Source organism: Canis aureus, chromosome 13, assembly GCF_053574225.1.
Source record: "Canis aureus isolate CA01 chromosome 13, VMU_Caureus_v.1.0, whole genome shotgun sequence".
NCBI lineage: Eukaryota > Metazoa > Chordata > Mammalia > Carnivora > Canidae > Canis > Canis aureus.
In genome coordinates this window covers 49,553,223-49,572,379 of record NC_135623.1, presented here as the reverse complement: position 1 = coordinate 49,572,379, position 19,157 = coordinate 49,553,223, and the positions used below count along the sequence as shown (strand labels likewise).

General features: G+C 37.5%; 1 long non-coding RNA gene across 3 annotated transcripts in view; it reads right to left on the bottom strand.

The window, feature by feature from the left end:
- LOC144282475 (uncharacterized) overlaps positions 1 to 19,157 on the bottom strand; it is a 134,612-nt gene that overhangs the window by 66,270 nt on the left and 49,185 nt on the right. For all 3 annotated transcript variants that reach the window (XR_013350908.1, XR_013350907.1, XR_013350909.1), the window contains exon 4: positions 1,861 to 1,956. This is a non-coding gene — a long non-coding RNA (uncharacterized LOC144282475). The remainder of the gene's footprint in view (positions 1 to 1,860; positions 1,957 to 19,157) is intronic.

Genomic DNA, 19,157 nt, shown 5'->3' with positions numbered 1-19,157 from the left:
AGTTGATGATTTTCAGTGTGCTTCTGTTATTCTTCAGTAATCTGGTTTGTCCTGAGATGGGGAAGTTTTCCTATGGAAATTTTCTCCCAGAACCCATCCTGAGTTTATTTAGGTTCCTTCTCTGCTTATGAGATCCAAGGATTTCTTTTTCTTCTTCTCAAGCTTGTCCATGATCATTTTTGGTGGTATTGTTTGCTATTATATCCAGCACTGTTTATCCAACATCCAAATATTTTCAGCATCTGCTCATTTAGCCAATTGCCCAGACTTTCAATTTCAGAGACTCTCAAGAATATTTCTATGCAAATAATACTAATAATAGGAAAATGATCATTTCTCTATTTTACAGTATCTTAGACATTTCTCTCTCTGTCACCTGGCAAAACTGAAGTGATAGCAGCTTATTGGCTTTTCACCTGGACCAAGTCTTTTGTATCTTATGATACCATAAACAAAACAAACTAACTAAAAACCAGAAAATTTTAAAGCAGCTTTTAAGAATGATTCCAGAAAAAATGTGTTCTTTTAGAAGTTTGCTAAAATGTAAACTTTGCAAGAACAACAAAGAGAACTGTAGTAGTGCCAGATGCTTTTAAACACTTGTCATGCAAATTCAATTCAAAATTCCAAGATTGAAGTAACATAACTGCCCTTCATTTGCCTTACTAAGTCGGAGATATTATAAGCATCACCTCAACGTGATACTCACAAAGTGACTTTAGATGTTTATCCCCACTTAATATCTGAGGAATCTAAGACTCAGAGTGTTAATTAATGTCCCTAAACTACTTATTAGAGCACCTGGGATGTATGTGCAGCCTTCCTGTGTCCAGGCTCATTGGGTTTTTGTTTGCTACTGTACTATGCTATTTTTCATTAAACAACTATTTTAGTCTTTAATCCAACTGTTTCTGTTTATTTCTGATGAAAATGCTTCCTTTTTTTTTTTTTTTTTTGTCTCAGAAACCATTTTAGGTAAGAGAATTTAATCCTGTTTCATCATAAAATAAAAGACCAATGTTATTCTGTTATCACTAAGCTAAACCAAGTATCAAACACCATTCTAATTTTATGTAGTTTGTGCAGAATTTAGCCATGGAAAAATGTTAACCTTTATCCTGGACGAGTACATTGAGCTCTTTCAAGATGAAGCAGAACTAGTAATAGCCATAGTATTTTAATACAGATCCTATAGGTTTAGGGGCAATAGATGCATTTATAACATGTTATTATAATGAGTTTAATAGGAATATAGTTAAAAAAGTAGAGACTACTTTTCTAACAAAGGCTTGTGTTACCAGTACCCAGTTTGAAATTGGACAGTAATACCTGCTAGTGACATGGGGCTGTGTTCACTGCGGGCCTTCAAGATTATCTTTACTTACCTAAAGCAAACCAGAGAGGTAGTCAGCTATTTAAAACAAGAAAATTTGCATAAATTGGTTTGCATAAGGACATTACTTTTGGGTAAAAGCAGATGAGGGTTTTAGGAAAAGACCCAGAGTGCAAAAGGAGAAATAGAGAGAAGGAGTTGCTGTTGGGGTATATGGAAGGACGACATGAGATTCAGAATTTAGACTATGTTAGGTTCTTAATGTATAAAGTGCAAAACCCTCTAGGGAAAGTGGAACAAAAATCTCATGTACACTGACGGCTGATAACTTTGAGAACACCAGATAATAATGACCATAGCTTTGACACTGTTATTCTAAGGTGAGCATAAAAGCAGTGGCAGGAAAGAGGCATCGTGAGGTCTCAGAGCATCAACAATGAGGGTGGAAACAAAGTGTGGGGCAAACAGCTTATGATGAGTGTGGCTGGCAGACCAGTTTGTGCAGGAGGACGTTCTAAGTGACATACCTCCTCCTTCCGACTAAGGCTTATTCTCTGACAAGGATGTGGGCCCAACAGCTTCCTCTAAGATAAACTCTTGTTCAGGAGATTTCCCAATCTTTCCTGAGGGGGGAAACAAATATGTCAATATCCCTGATAGATGCAAAAGGTCTCAGTAAAATATTAGCAAATCAAATTCAGCAGCACATTGAAAGGATCATTCACCATGATGAAGTAGGATTTATCCCTGGGATACAAGGATGGTGTAACATACAAAAATCAATCTTTTTGAAGATCATAAGCCATATCCTCCAGATAAGCCAGCATCCTGAGATGAGCATAGCTTTAGGCCAAGCTGAGGGCACACAAACGATATTTAATCAATATTTCCCTGTAATTACTGTTCCACATTTTTCTAGACTTTCTGTTACAAAGGTCACACTCAAGCACTCCCAGGAACAGAGACTAAAGAATTCAGCTACTCTGGTCTAGGTCCTTGTGAGGGGTTGATGGCTTCAGTGGTCTGCATTTAGGACCCAGCAAGGGTGGGGGTGGGAGTAGGAATCACAGAATTCCTGTGTCCTTTCACAGAGAAGAGACTTTTCAGCTTGCTAAAGTCTACTTTGACTACTTCCACCCTGCTACAACCCCAGACATTCCTCCTCCTCCTCCTCCTCCTCCTCCTCCTCCTCCTCCACCTCCTCTTCCTTCTCCCTGATGTTAACCATTTCCCTAAGTATCTCAGACGAATCTTTACAGTTCCAGCCCCCGCAAGTTTGTCCATTTACCTAAGAGTAACATCTTTAAAAATCTGCCATGAGAGGGTGACAGAACATGAGAGACTGCTAACTCTGGGAAACAAGGGGTAGTGGAAGGGGAAGTGGGTGGGGGATGGGGTTACTGGGTGACAGGCACTGAGGGGGACACTTGACGGGATGAGCACTGGATGTTATACTATATGTTGGCAAATCGAACTCCAATAAAAAAAATATACCAAAAAAAAGTGTAAAGAAGGAATCATATATATAAAAGCCCATCTTATTTTATAATGTAAAGGTAATTCTCCTTAACAAACTGGAGGTAAAGTAAATCATTTTTGTTTGGTATTCAGATTTAATATCACAATACAAAAATAGAGCAAAGCAGCTATCCCTGATGCTTCACAAAATGGTTATTGTGACTTTTGGAAAAATCGTGTGCACTAAAATTTCTCAGATAGCACAAAACCACTTGCTTGCCTAAAGGGGTGGATTCTAATAAGAACCAAGGATCTTTATGTTTCCTAACATTTAAACATCCTCTTTTATTCATCATGGAAATAAACCAAGGATTCTTGGGTCTGCTCTGTAGGCAAAAATTTTGTGCATACACAGAGGTACAATTCAGTTATTTATAGTTTTGCAAAGCAGATAATAAAGTGAAGAAATAAATATTTCTTTATTTAATAAAGAAATAGCCATGATATTTTGAGTACATGATAAGGATTCAAGAAATATTCCTTCATTTCAAGTTTTCTTCCCCAGATGTTTCTGATACTACAAAAAATCGAGGATGCCACATTCAATCTGAAGCATTAAGCAGGTGAAGGAAATAACTGACATTTTTCCATTTCCCTGGAATAGCTTTGTGCAGACCAATCCTCCCAAGGAAAACAACTTCAAACCAGATAATCCATTCAAAATATTTGTTTGAAGGTATCAGAGAGCTAACAGGGCAGCAGAATTGAGGAACCAACATACTGCAAAGGAATACGTGGTGAGGTGAGCCAACGTTCAGGACCACCTTTCCTGTAGGCCTGTGGCAACTCCTAAACAGCAGCCTCATAAAGAAGAAACAGAGAAAATATTCTAGTAGCTTTATGTGGCCAAGGGATACCACTGAAGTCAGGCACAATAAAAAGCAGGTAAAGTATCCCAGGATATCAGTTGGAACCTGAATGTTTGTTTTTATCCTATTTTGTCCTGGTTGCACAGGGGGGTTCATTTCGTGTTAATGCAACAATTTTTACAGTTGGGATTTTTGCACTTTTCTGTATGTATGTTATATATTATATGTTAATAGAAAATGTTAGTAAAAAATAAAAAGAAATAACTCAAACAAAAGGAATAAAGTCTTGTTAAAAATCAAGTTATTGAGCTATGCTCGATACTTTATCCACTTGAGTTTCCTCATATGACTAGAAATTTGGATTGACTGAGTTGTGATTTTGTAGTATTTCAGGACATTGTATCATTGCTTCTTTGCTCTCTCCAAGGAGATAGGGGTGTGGAGATTTAGTAGAAGACACTAGATTTATCAGTCAACAAATTGTTCTAATTTTTTTAGTGCAATTAGAACACGATTAGACTCACACATATTCCCTGTTGGTTTCTCATCCTGTGCGAATGAAATTCCTTCTCTGGGGTGCCTGGGTGGCTCAGTTGATTATGCGTTTGACTCTTGATTTCAGCTCAGGTTGCGATCTCAGGGTCCTGAGATCAAGCCTGGGATCTGCCAGGCTCTGTGCTCAGCAGGAAGCTTGCTTTTCCCTCTCCCTCTGCCCGTCCCAACTGTTCATGCTCTCTCTCTCTCCAATAAATAAATAAAATCTTTAAAAAAAAAAAAAAAAGAAAGAAATTCCTTTTCTTGTTCTCTAGTCCAGAGAAGTCCATTGCAATTAAAAGAGGACTTCAACCACCTCCATTTTTATCTTAGTTTGTACTTGTTAATTGAATATGTTCTTCTTTCCAGCTAATCTCTTAACTCCGGCAAAGGACCCTGCAGGGGTAGTCCCCAAGAAATAAGGACTACCCTGAGCCATCAAGACCCCACCTGACCAAGACAAAAATCAACCTGACCCTTACTGCCCACCTACTTGTTCCCACCCAACTTTGTCTCACATTTTCCTTGTATAAACCTAGAAGTATTTTCAGCACTTTGGAGAGTCTTTGAGATGTTAGTCCACTGTCTTCCTGGTGTTGGACTCATTGAAACAAATGCCTTTCTTGTTGTACCACCACTGCTCTGCTTCTGGATTTGGTTGGCAGTGAGGGGCCGAATCCAGTATGCTTGGAATCCCAGAAGCCAGGTGTTCTTACAGCCCTGCGCATGGCTGCAATTTTGGTGAGCCAGCCAGGAACAGTGCTTCTGATTTCTCTAGTGCTTTCCCTCCACCAGTCTGGAGTCCCCAGGATGGAGCAATTGACCAGGGCATTGCACCAGGGCTCACTCATTCATTTTCTGAGCTAGTAGCTGTGACAGGTCAGTGTGAACTACTTGTGGCTAGTCCACCCTGGGTGGGGAGGACAGGACAGAAGTCCTCTGCAGCTGCTGAAACCTGTTTCACTTCAACAGTGTTCTTTCTCTTTCACCATGGACTCGCATCAACTGCCTTAACTGCATTTGTGAAATAGAGAAATGAATTAGAAGTAACAGGCCCGGGTAGCCCTGGTGGCTCAGCGGTTTAGCGCCACCTCCAGCCCAGGGCCTGATCCTGGAGACCAGGGATCAAGTCCCACATCGGGCTCTCTGCATGGGGCCTGCTTCTCTCTCTGCCTGTGTCTCTGCGTGTCTCTCCTCTCTCTCTGTCTCTCATGAATAAATAAATAAAACCTTAAAAAAAAAAAAAAAAAAGAAGTAACAGGCCCTAGAAATTCATCACCGACTGGTAAGTTCCCTGGTAAGTGCACACCATCCTGTCCTTCCTTGGCTCCTTGCTATTGGGTAATTTTCAACCATTTGTCAGGTTTCCATAACCCATTGGTTCAGGCTTGCATAGCTTGAGCTGTGGCAGGGACTGCTATAATTTGTGAAGAGAAATGGGTATAAGATAAAATGGGAAGCCAGGTACACATTTGGGGAGATCACTGTTGGAGTGTGTGTGTGTCTGTATGTGTGTACATGATAGAGAATGCTAACCCTATTCCCTTCCAAAGCCTCCTAGGAAGAATATTGTCCAACTGATCAACTTTTAACCTATAACCAAGTTATAGACCTATGATTGAGAAGAAAATGACTTTTATTGGAACACCACCTGGTCTACGTATATATCAAGCTCAGAGGAAAGATTACCAATGACTACTGAATGGCTCTCTTGGATTCCTTCCTCCCATTTGGTTGTCTCCAAATAGGAAAAACACACACACACACACACACACACACACACAAAAAAAAAAAAACAAACCTCCAATAGGGGTTTTTTTTGTTTGGCTCTCTCAGCTCATCTGGGAAGCCATTTGGTTCCATTGGTGAAGCTCTGACTTACGGGGAAGAACCAGAAACTAGGAAGCTATTTGGTTCAATCAGTGAGTCCCCAGACTTTGGGGGATTAACAAAGACTGACTGAGGTACTCTGGGCTTCATTTAATTATAGTTTTATTTCTTCTGTGTTTTTCCTGAACTTTTGCCTAGAAAGAAGGGGAATACTCCCTCTGTTTTAAAAGAAAGTCCGTTAGGACATATTCTGAGTAAATAGTGAAAAGGGCTGAAAAGCAACAGAAAAGGCCTATTTCACAGGAAGGAGAGATAAGAGGTGGAGAAAAAGAAATGTTAGTCCAAACTTTGAATCTTTCTTCAGCCTCGCTGGTGGCACCTTTGTGCCTCTGCCTCCTGACCTCATTCCGGTTCCTGTATCACCTCTTGGGCTGCTCCCACAGCTGGCCCCTATACCACCCTCAGCACCTCCATACCAACAGCTTCTGCTCCTCCTACCCTCACTAGCAAGGAGCAAATAGCACCTGAAGCTGTTGGGCCACCTCCTCATGAGGTTCAAACTGAAGCACCTCCCAAACCAGCAAACAGGGACCCAAGGGTTCCCCTGGCCTTTAACAGCTCACTTCAGATTTCCCCACAGGAGCAGCAGGTAAAACTGACAGCGGGGAACAAACAGATTGACTTTTTATGGATACAGGCACAACATATTCAATATTAAAGCTAATTCAAGGTTGTTGGTTCAATTAAAATAAACATTTCTTTAGAGTTCTCAGCATTAAATATAAAACTTTTGTTCTACCATGGATTACTAAAAATCACATAAGTTCATGTTATCTCTGTTGCAGTTTGTCAGCAAAAAGATGACTTAAAATGATCATCAATTTTGTTTGTTTCATAAAGTTTTCATGGGCAATTGTTAAGGGACAGTAGTTTAAGTAAATAAAATGGTTTATACCTTTCAAAACCTTTAGTAATCTTGAAGTTTTGATAAGCTAAATGATAAATTGGGTTGAATTCACTGGATATCTAAGTCTTTTCCAAATAAGATAGAACACTAAAGTGTTCATTATTGAATGTAGGTTTATCTGCTTTGGCTTCTTATTGTGGAGAAACAAGGATGCTTGTGTCTATTAGTAAACATACTTGGTGCTTTATTTAAAGTTGTACTAAAAAAAGCATGCTTCTAGAGATTATGAAATATATTCATAAATTTTCGATTTAAAGAATCCTGAGGTAACAAACAGTTTACAATTGGTTACTACTTAGTTTTCCCTGGAGACTAATGTTTCTAAAAGTAAAATTCTGATCACTGTAATTAAGACTGCTGGAAAATAATAAGGAAAGCAACTGTGTATGCAAAGAAAGTAAGATGTGTTTTGATTTAAAAAGGTATGAGGAATGGGAATACAGGAATGGGAATACATTTTTGTTGAGGGGAAAATAAAGTAATTTTGTTTTGTTTTTTTATTTTCATTTTTTTTTCTTTTTTTAGAAAGTAATTTTGTCCTAAAATGAGACTGGTTATTTAGAAAGAAAAAAAATTAGGAAAAATCTGAATGAAAAAGAAAGATGTAGAAAGTTTGTAAAAGAAAGTCTTTGGAAAAGAAGTTTATGCATGGTCACAACTAAGATTGGAATGAATGAGTTTTAAAATTACACTAGTGTATAGGCAGCCCAGGTGGCTCAGCGGTTTGGCACCACCTTCAGCCCAGGGCATGACCCTGGGGACCCAGGATCAAGTCCCACGTGAGGCTCCCTGCATGGAGCCTGCTTCTCCCTCTGCCTGTGTCTCTGCCTCTGTGTCTCTCATGAATAAATAAATAAAATCTTAAAAAATAAAATAAAATAAAATTACACTAGTGTAAGATTGTGATTTGACTTTTCTCTCCGTTAGAGAGACAAAGTTTTCTCAGATTGTTGGTCTGTTTTTATAAACAAAGTTTAATTATATGTTTAATTATAAACAAAGTTTTTTCTTTCTTTTATCAACCCAGAAAGCCAAAGTTTGTTTCTATGTTTTGTCTTTAGAGGTCTTTGATTACTTAAGAAAATTAAAACTTCTCCATATTAAAGGAGCTAAGTTTTGCTAACAACTGTATAACCTTCTGTAGAATCTCTTATTGCCACCTTGGGTAAATATATAATTAAATATTAAGTTGTGTAATGATCTGTAATCTTATTTAGGTCTGTGCTATTAACAAACTTCCCAAGCTTCGAATTATAATTGAAGTCATTTTGGCTAATTAGGCTTTGGTATGTTAAGTTACATGAGAAATATTATCAAACAAATGATAAATGTTGGGTTTTACTATATGGGCAAATACTATAAGTGTTCTAGAAAATATATGAAATTCCTAAAGTTTTAATGTATCCTGATATAAGGTCACCTCTTGACATTCTAATCGTTGAAATGTTGTGTATCACAGATACAACTCGATTTTCTTACAACCCGATTTTCATTTCAACTGCATTGTAATGAACTCTCATCAGGTCTTTAACCATGTCCGTTTTTTAGTCTTTTGTCATTATTCTGATGCTCTTGAAAATGTGTTTCTTCTTCAAGGAAATTCATGGAAAGGACTTTTGTTGAGTACAGGTTTCAGATGGATATCTTTAAGATCATAAAACTAAACTGGGCGGGAATTTCCAGAACTAAAGGAAAAGCTACATCCAACAGAACAAGAATTACTAACATGGGACTAAATGAATTAAGGAATGTGATTATAGTTTTTCTGACTCTTGTTTAAAACATTGCTAGTTGTCTAATGTTTCCTCTTCCAGATTTAAGGAGGCTCTCTCTTAAGATATCCATGACTTACAAAAATATGATAAAATATTCTTTGTGAACAAATTGAGGCGTTTAGCTTTTCTCCCTACCTGAACCCTCCAGAATTCAGAAACTTTCAGTGAGTATTTTTTCTTTCACGGCAATTAAAGTGATTTGCCTAGGTTCAACGGGAACCTGTTCTCCTTGTAACAGTACACCATCAGAAACTTTGGTTATTTTACCAAGGCTTTAACTAGAATGTCATATTTGAGAGAGGCATGCATAGACTCATATATGGCCAGATAGCTTTAAGGAACTAAAGGTGGACTTTATGGAGTCAATAGAGCCCCCAGAAACTGTTGGCCTGATACCTTGCTTACAGAGTTCCCAGCAGCCTCACCAGGTGCATATTCCTTCCTGGCAGGTACAGGAAACCTCAGGATATTTGGGGGGACCTCAAGAAGAGGAATTCACCCAAATCTATTGTATTACAGGCAAATCTGATGGCAAGTATTTGACTTGGCTTCTGGCTTGCAAAGGCTATTAACAGTTCAATGTGAAATTCCTTATAAAAAGTTCTAGCAAAGCAGATTTAAAAGAATTTATATAGTCAACCCCTCTTGCTGTGCTTATCTAAATAATTAAGGCCAAGTTTGTTAAAACAAGATTCATTTTACAATTCGTCTCAATTTGGCTATCTTTGATGGAAATGAGAGTGAATTTAGAGAGAAAAATTCTTTTTCAGTAATACATCTTTATGAATGTTAGATTCTAGTTCTGATCAATTGTCTTTGAATGTTTCTGTATGTCTGTGAAACTGGGCTAGGCCCTAAATTCCCCTCTTTTTTTCTATCTGGCTATGACTCTCCTAAGACTTCTAATTTTCTTTCATTTTCTTTACTTTAAATCATTGAGAACTAAAACTGCTCTGTTTCATGAAGCCCTGCAAACTGAAACTAAACAATTTGAGGTGGATTTCAGAGAAATTGCCACCATAGCTCATGTATAGACAATCTTCATGCCTATTGCCCGGTGGGGTAATAAAAGTACCCCATGGGTATATGATTATTTGAACAGCTGGACAATAGAATGGACTCACCAATAATTAGTAACTCACCTCTCACCTTGACTGATTCTATGTGGCTGGCATGGAGAAATTGCTCTTAACAGCTGGAGCATACCCCCACTGGAGTCAGCTATGGACTTGTGGAAATAGTGGATGATCCCACTTTCCTTAATGACTGGATTGGATGATACATTTGGGGAAGCCCTTATCTCCTGGGACAAGCCATCTCCCACCTAACAATGATTCCTCATAATTAGGATATTATTATAGATAGACATCAGGCGAAGAGGGCTTCTTGATGGTTTTATCCCTCAGCTGTATTTGTCTCAGGAGGCACCTCTGATGATACAGAATTAAGAGTAGAGGCTTTAGCCCAGCATACAAGGGCCATCTTTAAAGAAACCTGGCATGCAGTCACCCACAGATTCGAAAAGTGGTCCTTCAAAACCAAATGGTCCTCAGTATCTTGCCTGCAGCCCAAAGAGGAATCTGTGCTCTCATTAAAACAGTGTTGCATTATATATATTCCAAAAAAAGCATAACTGAAGCCATGAAAGATTTAAATATATCACTGCTATAGATGTCCTGGCTCTAGGTCCTTTTAGCAGTTGGTTGAATCTGATTCCTTCCAAATGGAAACACGCCATGCTAAGCATCATTTATTTCTTGTTCTTTTTCTTTTTGGTTATTGTTTGACTTCTGTTTGTCAAACAGGAGCCTGTGCTATTTGCACAAGCATGGAGACGCCCTCACTTGGTTTCAAGAGAGATTAAATAAATGAAGTTCTCCTACCCTGTCAAAGTCTTCCATTCCCTATGTCACCCCTGGTCATCAGGAAGTAGTTACAGAAGAAACGACCATTGTCCCTTTTCCTTCCATAGAAATGGAATGGTGTTTTGATAGTGGGGATCTGAAAGAGGACACCAACTACCTCCATTTTGACCTCAGTCAGTACTTTCTAATTGATTTTTTTTCTTTTTCTTTTCTTTTTCTTTTTTATTTATTTATTTATTTATTTTTTTTGTTCTTTCTAATTGATTAAGTAATTCTTTCCAGGTTATCTCTAAACTCAGGCAAAAACCCTGAGGGCAAAGCATCCCAGATGGGAACCAAAGCTACTACCCCCTCCTTCTGACAAGCAATAAGGACTGCCTTGAGCCAGAAAGATTTTGTCAGTGACAAGTGGCCAAACCTAGTCTGTTTGGGTCCCCCGCCCCCACCCCTAGCCAGTGGCTCTTGTGATCCTGTACCCTGGTTACGTAGAGATGGTTAGTAATGATTATTACTCATAAAAAGATGTGCTACAGAAATACGTGGAATTTTGAAAGGACAAAGTCAATATTAAGGAAGCAAAATTATAAAAACAAAGTTTTGGAAAGACACTATGGATAAATTTTCGGGGCTCTCGAATGTGGAATGATGGTCAGGTGGAAGCTGGTGGTGTGGGCAGGAAAGGATTCACCCAAGGCAGAACAAAGGACACAGAAGTTAATTGAACACACCTCAGGGAGGGGCAGGATAGCAGAACAGAGACTGTCTGCAATGGACTAGTGGGTGGGGGCTAAATTAAAAGCAAGAAGATAAGGAGGTATATAGGGACATATGGGATTTTCCTTTTTTTTGGTAACTGTGCTGGTTGTAAGTAGCTCATTGGTCAGTTATGGCCTCTGGACATTTTGAGGTGGGCCTGTCTGTATCCAGCCAGGTGGGCTCTTTTGTCTTGATCAAGTTTCCATTGTTCCAGCCTGTTGTCTAAAAGCAGCCTCTATACCTAGACCTTCTTTAGCTCTTAATTTGTTTTTCATGTTCACAGTTTGTAATGTTTATTTTCCTATTTGTTTAGCAATTGCAGTATTGGGTACAATAAAACCAACTAAAGACATAGCAAATATAATTTCCATTCTGTCTATATATGAAATCTTTAGTTTTCTACTTCACTTTTTTGGTATATTTTTTAAATGCAGCCTCACTCACAGGAGTCCCCTGGAGCTAAAATACCAACTTTTCAGTTGGTCTGTTGAGCATGATTACCAAGCCAACCCTCGGAATCTTTTGTCAACATAAGTCAGTGCTATGCTAGAAAGAATAGCAAATTCAATCCCTTCCACTGTTATAATGGAGGAAAGTTAAAAGAGCAGAAGTATGGTTGTCTCCCTGATACAAATAGAAGAAAACCCTCTTTGACCTCTTTCTTGAGCCTTTCAAAATAGCCTTAAATTTTACACGAAGCTGCAAGAATCTAAGGACTGCACTCCCTGCAAGGGGTCATTGTTTCTTTATAAGGAGTTCAGAAAAATTGCATTAGAAAAGATGTTTAACTTCAATTGTGGGTCGCACCCATCTCTTCACCCTTAAAGGCCATGTGCCGGAATTTGCCCAAGAACCTAAGGTTGCTCCGTCAGAGCACCTGGGCTAGTGGCAGAAGGTCTGCAGTTACCTCAGATGCCCTACACACTCTATTGGAGATGTGATAACCACAGATATCATCCCCAAAACAAAGAGCTTATCACAATATTATACATGAAATCCAGCTCTGTGGCCTTGGAAGAGCTGATTAACATCCCTAAGTTCAAAATCACATATTTCATAAAGCTGGAAAATTATAGGAGATAATGCCTGAAAAGCACTAAACATAAAATATAGTAAATACTCATCATTAATGAGGCTCAGAGTGGGAATATGCTTTTCTCTGTTATGTGTGTGGTACTCACACTATTTTACATTTTAAGGCCAGAGCACCTATTAGTCTTCATTGGTTCATTATATTCTTTGAAAATAAATGTTCAAAGAATTGAAAACTACTTTCCTCACAGACCTCCGTTCTTATACTGTGGAATTCATTTTCAGAGACTCCTAGGACCTTGTCAATGAGTATATTCTTTGTCACATTACTTATGTGGTTTAGAGTGGTGGGGTTGAAGCCAATGGCCAAGAAAAAATTCTGGAGGTGTCTTGGTGCAAAAAGGTGGTTTTATTAAAGTGCAAGGACAGGACTGGTGGGCAGAAAGAGCTGCATTCTAAGTGCTAGTGGTGACTGATTATAGAAGATTTTCTATCCTATGGAGGGGAGGGTGATGTTAGCGGTCCAGAAGATTGAGTCTATAGATTTCTGGAAGTTTGGCTATTGATAAGATTGCTTTTTTCTTGTAAATCAATAAGATAGTTGCAAACTGATGGAGACTTATGTCCTACAGGACTGTGATCTCTATCAGTTAACCATTTGTTTTTTCCCTTTCCTTTGTTCCAGGGCAGCTAGGAGCACCTGAGGAATGTCACACATATCCCACTGGAGGGTGGGGCTGTATGGTGTCAGCTTGTGCTTTGCCCTCAGCTTGCCTTCTGCTCCTTCATTATTATTTTGTTTTTAGTTCTCTAGAGGTTGTTCATAAAAAAAAATACTGCATTTCAGAAGCTTCAAGAGAATAATATTGACACAGGCAATGTGATTATGAAAAAACAATTACCAAATTACTAACAGAAAGTTCAAGGAGCACCTGGGTGGCTCAGTCGGTTAAGCATCCAACTCCGGATTTTGGCTCAGGTTATGATCTTACGGTCTTGAGATCAAGCCTCTTGTCAGTCCCTGCCCTCAGTGAGGAGTCTGCTCAAGATTCTCTCTCTTCTTCTAACTCTGCCCCTCCCCCTGCTTGAGCACTCTTTCTCAAATAAATGAGTAAATCTTTTTTAAAAAGTTCAAAATAAATAACTAGAACTTTTCTTTCCTTATTCTCCTAACATAAATTTTGAACTTCTAGATGTTCTCTTAAAATTTCCATTCTGTTAAAAAAAAAAAAATGAACTTTTAGATCATCAAAGAGTTTATGCCAGTCCATAAAAAATAAATTTTTATAAAAATGATAAACTATTTTTCTGCTCAGAGTAATTTACATATTAATTGACAATTATCATATTCAAGTTTTTGCCATCATTCATGCTACAAAATATTTCAATTCAACGCACACAATAATTACAATACTTTACAATAATTATCCAGTTTTAATAAGGAATAAATAACGTGTATGTTACCGAACTTGTGCCTTTAGAGCAAAACCGTCTCAGTGTCAAGCTATGCAAGATTGCCTCAGCTTAGCATCAACATTGCTCCAAGTAACTGCAATGGCTTTAGAAAGAGATTTAGACAAGTAAGATCATTTCCCTCTTTGCTCCCATGTCACTAGATTGGTCCCAAGCTAGTCTAATTAAAAAGATAACTCACCACTGAATCCCATCATTTACTCAGGACTTCTGATTAATCTCAATCTCCTATTTGGCCCAGTTTCCTTTGGTTTTCTCAATATGATTTCTCCATCTCTCACTTTCCCAGTCCCTCTCCCACTTTGTCCTACACTGCCCACTCTCCATGGAAAGACCTTCATTTCCCTTGCATTTAAATCCTCTTCAAAAGGCCCAAAAGTATTCCCTGACTCATTCTTAAAGTTTAATAGATATTACTGGACCACAGAACTCAGCAATTGGGATATCCATAATCCAAATTCTTGCAGAGTGATTAATGCATGCAATATGTGAGAATAAGGATCCCTCTATTTTATGGAGAATTTTCAGGAAAGACCTTATAACAATATCAGTACCGAATTGCTGTTTTGGAATATGATGGTTGAAATAGAAATATTTCTGCCATCAGAGATCTCGGTTCCAATCCTGATGTGGCCATTGCTTATTTTATGTTTCTGATCTTTAGTTGCCTTGTTTGTAAAGTAAGGAAACTAGAGTATGTGGTCTATTTCAGCTTTAAAATACTTTGCCCAAAGTTTAGAATTTATGGATCAACTATAAATCAAAATGATTTTAATATTTTAAATAATATTCAAGCCCTGTTAACTTTCTAGGAGGCTTTTTTTCTTTTACTAATCCCATCTCTGGCTATAGCAATTATGGAAAAGTCATGCCTACATTGAATGTGTAATTTAATTATGCCTTTTTAGAAACATGCTTCTCCTGTATAAATCAGAGCACACAATACCTGGTCTGAAGGCTTGATTCTCAGAGCACAAACCGTAGTCATTTCATAATCTTTTAAAACAACTATGTTTAATACTATAAAGTACAGCTACTCCAAGGTTAATCAAAAATCTTTAAGCAAGACAGCCTTTTTCCTTTGCAAATTAATCTATTTATTATGGAGTTGGTAGTCAATTAAAGCAGGAAATCATGAAGATTGATTCAGGTGTATCCCAAGCCAGTGGTTTGCTAAGTAGGGTCAATAATCAATCAGCCCATTCCTCTAAATGTTCTTCAGGCTTTAAGTTTGTGAGCATCTGCTAGCAAGCAAAAGTGGAGTTAAATTGTATCTCCTATCAAAGACATAAATTCAAGTCTCAGAGTAAAATCTGACTTATAGTCTGCAGTCTATAATACTGGAAAATTATATCTGACATTCAGATAAAATAAGATCCTTGGTTGAGTAAAAAGATAGTTAACATACAGAGAGGAAAATATGTGTAAAAGATGTACTTATTTTTTGTTTGGAGTGGTGAGATCTTATGGCTCTTAGGTGAGATTAAGAATTCATGTTTGAAAAAATAAAAAAAAAAAGAATTCATATTTACATCTCCAGAGTCTGTTTTCTAGACTGCCTTATCTTTTTTTTTTTTAAAGATTTTATTTATTTATTCATGATAGACACACACAGAGAGAGGCAGAGGGAGAAGCAGGCTCCATGCAGGGAGCCCCATGTGGGACTCGATCCCAGGACTCCAGGATCATGCCTGGACCGAAGGCAGGCACCAAACCGCTGAGCCACCCAGGGATCCCCTAGACCGTCTTATCTTTAAGGAAACATCTCCTGCTCCAAAGAAACAGGTTTGTGGCAAGAAAATACAATTGCCTGATTTACATAGATCCAACCTTGAATTACTTCAGGAAAAACTCTGATCTTTATCTCACTCTCTTGAGCTATTAAGTGATTTAATAGCATAAAAAAATACTGTAAGAACTGAAAGTGTAAGGCAGAGCAATCAATATAGTTAAAGAATAGGCTTTCTTATCTGTCCTCCTGAACCTGACATTGTTACTGTGAAAAAGAAGTCTTCAGATATAAGTAAAATCTTTATGAGAATTAAAGTATTAAATATGAAGAGAAAGGATATATTTTGCTACTTCAAAAATTTTTATTTTAAATTGTGATTTTAATTTTCTTTGATAAGTACCCTGTAGAATCCTCAGAGTAATTTCAGATATGTTCAATACTAGGTAGATTATAATATATTTGACAGCTTATTCTGAAGAATTCAAAGTTCTTGACCTTTCAGGTTTTTTATTCATTTATATGTAGTCTGAAATGGTCTTTTTAGAGTACAGCATTGATTTAAAATAACCAAAGCATAAAGATTCGATTCCATCCATTCATATCAAGAGTTACAGCATCTTTCATTTGCAAAATTAAGTCAGACACTCAACAAGATCTATTTGACCTGTATTGCATGTACCCTCTTGAGTACAATGTAAGAAGGTGTTCATTAGCTTGCTCTGCCGAAAATTTAATTCCTTGAGCAGAGAAGGATTCTACATTGTGTCTTCCAAGAACATAGCAAGAAAAAATGTATACAATAAATGAATAAATAATTCATTAATAGGATGACCTCAGATGCATTTACAAGTTAAATACAAGCAAAGCTTTCTGAGCAGGCCGAAGATTGCCAATGATCATAGTCCTACCATTACAAATAGACAATAATCCCTATTGGCCAAAGCATCATACTGCATAATTGGCTTTTGAGGAATTCTACTCAGGTTGCTCTTTGAAGCAGAGGTGCCAGCTTCTCTTGAGAAACCCACTTCCTGGCTTCACAGCAAAAGAATAGCTCAGATCACCTCCTCCAAAGAGTCTGGCCTTGGAAGAAGATGAAGGATTAAAGGCATTATGAAAATCAAGTCACAAAAAGGCTTGTTTTGAGAGCTAAATATGCTATTTTATTAAGTACCATATTATCAAGATCCTCTAAGAGGAATTAATATCTAAAATTATTCTCCTGGATCGCACAAGGACACCTAAATGAATGGGCTGTGGATGCTGAACCTAGCCCCTCATTCCACTTAGTGAGACTTGAGTTATGAGGCCCAGTCTATACAAGCAAGCAACCTTTTCCTAATTCACACAAAGTAATGATATGAACTAGCTGGACCTTGTTTATTGTGAACTAAACAACAAATCCCACAAGCCTAACAGATTCCATAAAGTACAATGTCAATCCCAAATGGAAAACAACATATGCTTTAAATCTTTCAAGGAAATAGAGTCCAGGGAAAAGGCCACTTTGTGGCTCCAACCCAAAGACCAGAAACTAAATACAAGTGTGTTGAGTACATAAATGTGCCTGTGGGAACATAATGGGTTTCTATCATTAGTTCTGGGCTTACTTTTACCCACTGGATGAAAATTCACAACTGAAGTCACTAAACAATAGTTAGAACATACCTTTATTTGTATATCATTATAAACTTATAGGATGCCATGTTTTAAAGTAGCAAACCAATGAAAAACTAATGAATGTTGAAATATATGAAAACGCAGGTTGTTTTCTGTTGTTTTTTTAACAATACTCTACCTAATGGATGTGAGGTATCACATTGTGGGTTTTTTTTTTTAAGATTTTATTTATTTATTCATAAGAGACACAGAGAGAGAGGCAGAGACATAGGCAGAGGGAGAAACAGGCTTCCTGCGGGGAGCCTGATGTAGGACTGGATCCCAGGACCCTGAGATCACAACCTGAGCCAAAAGCAGATGCTCAACAACTGAGCCACCCAGGTGCCCCTCATTGTGGTTTTGATTTGCATTTCCTAATGATTATTGGTGCTGAATATCTCTTCACATGCTTATTGGTCATTTATATACCATCTTTGGAGAAATGTCTATTCAAGTTTTTTGCCCATATTTTTTTCATCGGGTTATTTTTTGTTGAGTTGTGAGAGTTTTTATATATTTTGGATATTAAACCCTTATCAAATATGTGATTTGAAAATATTTTCTCTCAATCTGTTGCTTTTGCACTCTGATGATTATATCTTCTGATGCACAACGTTGAAGTTAAAGTTGATTCAGTCTCATTTATCTATTTTTGCTTTTGTTGTCTTTAAACAGTATCATAAACAAAAAATTATTGTCAAATATGCTACCATAGGGGATCCCTGGGTGGCTCAGCGGTTTAGCGCCTGCCTTTGGCCCAGGGCACAATCCTGGAGTCCCGGGATCAAGTCCCACGTCAGGCTCCCAGCATTGAGCCTGCTTCTCCCTCCTCCTGTGTCTCTGCCTCTCTCTCTCCCTCTATGTCTATCATAAATAAATAAATAAATCTTAAAAAAAAAAAATGCTACCATAAAGCTTTTCCCTTGTTTTCTTCTAGGAGTTTGATAGTTTCAGGTCCTACATTTAGATCTTAACTTCATTTGAGGTAATTTTTGTATATAGTGTCAGAGTCCAGTTTCTTTCCTTTGCATTTAGATAACAAGTGTTGATGAGCATGTGGAGAAATTAGAACCCTGTGCACAGTTGATGGGAATGTAAAATGGTAAAGCTACTCTGGAAAACAGCATGGGAATTCCTCAAAAGAAAAAGATAGAATTACCATATGTTCCAACAGTTCCACTTCTGGGTTTATAGCTAGAAGAACTGAAAACATAGTGTCAAAGAAATAGTTCCTCATTCATGTTCATAGCAGCTTTATTCACAACAGGTTAAAAGTGTAAGCAACCCAAGCATCCATCAATGGATGAATGGGTAAACAAAATGTGTTTTATACATACAATGGAATATATTCAGCCTTAAAAAAGAAGGAAATACTGTCACCTGCTACAACATGGATAAACCTTGAGGACATTATTCTAAGTGAAATAAGTCAGTTACAAAAGGACAAATACTGTCTTATTCTACTTATATGAGATTTTTAAAGTAGTCATATTCATTGAGACATAAAATAGAGTGGAGGTTGCCAAGGACTGAGGGTAAGAGGCAGAAATGGGGATTTTTTTTGTTTAATGATTATAGAGTTTAAGTTTTGCAGGATGACAGGGTTCTGGATATCTGTTGCACAACAATGAATAAATCTAGCACAACTGCACTGTACATTTAAAAATGGTTAACATGGTAAATATTATATTATGTTTTTACTACAATTAAAATTAGATATATTTATATATGATATATAAACACAAACAGTTGTATACCATAGCTGCTCAAAGTTATATTTATTTATTTATTTATTTTAAGATTTTATCTATTTATTCATGAAAGACACAGAGGAGAGAGAGAGGCAGAGATACAGGCAGAGGGAGAAGCAGCCT